Here is a 2,068-nt window from a genome sequence, read left to right on the forward strand (position 1 = left end):
AAAGCGCAAGCGACGCGGTAGCGTGGACGACGCAAACGCGTGGAGAGGAAAAAGCGCAAGCGACGCGTCCGCATGGACGACGCGATCGCGTGACATGTGCGATCTGCATAATCTGCAGAATTCACTGGGGGTGATTTTTGGACCTTATTTCGGCCCAGTGTTCGGCCCGGAACAGCAGACTAGAGTCAGAGAATATGCAGAAACAACACACACATTCATTCAGTAGTTTTAGATCTAGAGTTTCACTCTCTTAGGTTTTTTCTCTCTAGTTTTTTAGAATTTTAATTTTCAATTGGTCTTAGCATTGGAACATTGAGAAGAGTTATTTCCTCATCAAGACTTCATCATTCTAGTTTGTTCTCTTAACTTGGTTTTATTCTTCCATGTTCTTTGTTATGTTCAATTTTATTATTCAGATACTTTTATGATTATTTAATGCAAGGATTATTTCTTTTTAATTCAATTTCAATTCCAATAATCATGTCTTCTTTTAATTCCCTTTTATGTGTTATGGATTTATTATTCACAATGCGTGAGTAGTTTCATTACTTGATGGGAAATTGATTGAAAAGGAACTCTTGAGTTGGAAGGATTGAAAGAAAATTTGTAATTGGGTTAATTGTTGAATTGCTATCCTGTCACCAACGTCAATCCCTTTGAGCTAAGTGGGTTGTAACTCGTGAACGGATCTAGTAATCTAACTTGTTTGACTTTCCCTTACCTAGTAAAGGATAACTGAACAGAGTAACCATTAATTATAAATCCATCTAAAAATCATTCCATCAATGATAGAGATTCTAACTAATCAATTCCCAGTCAAGGCTTTTATTCATATCATTTAATTTACCTCAGTTTACATTCCAATTTACTTACCTCAATTTCTTCGAACCTCTGATTAATAAGATAGCACCCTTCTCTGCAACTCGTTGGGAGACGACCTGGGATTTAAAACTCCCAGTAATTTTGATTTAAACTCTTTGTGACACATTTCTAAATTGATAGGCAGATTTTCGGTGAATTAAGAACTATACTTGCAACGTATCAATTTTAATAATTTTTTAATTCATCAGCTTCTGCTTCCTATCAATTTTTGGCACCGTTGCCGGGGAGTTGTAATAGAGTGCTTATTTTATTAATTAGAATTTATTTATTTGAATTTTTTTTAATTTTGCTACTATGAGCTGCATGTTTCTTCCGTCAAATGACACGTTCACTTCCTGATCCACGCTTGCTAATATTCGATCCTGAAATTAAAAAAACAATTTCACGAATAAGGCGAGAACAACGTAGGTTAGCCCGCTCTGAGGGCGGATCTGAAAGTGAATCTGAGGAAGAAACCAGCCCCCATTCTACTGATTCAGTTGTTTTACGTGCAGAAAACATGGCAGCTAGAAGAGTTACCATTCAGGAGGAAGGAGCTCCTGATTTTACAATGCAACCGTTTCAAGCGCATCATCCAGCGGTAGCTACAGATTTTGAAATAAAGACCGCACTGTTAAATTTGATGCCCAAGTTTCATGGCCTACCTGCTCAAGAGCCTATCAAGCACTTGAGAGATTTCCAGGCAGCCTGTTCTACTGTCAGGCGTGACGGCACTGATGAAACTTCAATTCTGCTGAAAGCTTTTCCATTTTCTCTTGAGGGAGAAGCAAGAGAGTGGTACTACACTCAACCTATAGCAAATGTATCCAACTGGGATACACTCAGAAAGGAGTTTCTGGAGAAATTCTTTCCATCTGAAGTTACTGATAAACTAAGGAAGGATATCTCTACGATTGTTCAGGATGACAATGAGACTCTCTTCGAATAATGGGAGCGCTTCAATAATCTTCTGGAAGTATGCCCCCACCACATGATTGACAAGATCGTGCTACTCAGCTATATCACACAAGGTATGAGGCCCCAAGATAAGACCACATTGGAAAGTGCCAGCAATGGGTCTATGAAGAAGTACAAGACCACTGATGAAGCTTGGCAATTGATCAGTGATTTAGCTGAATCTACTCGGAACCACAGACAGAAGCAAGGCCATTCAAAAGCCGTTGCAGAAGTATCTTTTGGCAGAGAG

The 2,068-nt window shown here is 38.8% G+C and overlaps 1 non-coding gene across 1 annotated transcript; it reads right to left on the reverse strand.

Moving 5' to 3' along the window:
• Nucleotides 1-1,750: 1,750 nt before the first annotated feature.
• On the reverse strand, nucleotides 1,751-1,858 carry LOC112760640 (small nucleolar RNA R71). Its single transcript, XR_003181071.1, has one exon. It is a non-coding gene; the product is annotated as a small nucleolar RNA R71 (small nucleolar RNA).
• Nucleotides 1,859-2,068: the final 210 nt, after the last annotated feature.

Source organism: Arachis hypogaea, chromosome 16 (genome assembly GCF_003086295.3).
Source record: "Arachis hypogaea cultivar Tifrunner chromosome 16, arahy.Tifrunner.gnm2.J5K5, whole genome shotgun sequence".
In the NCBI taxonomy this organism is placed as follows: domain Eukaryota; kingdom Viridiplantae; phylum Streptophyta; class Magnoliopsida; order Fabales; family Fabaceae; genus Arachis; species Arachis hypogaea.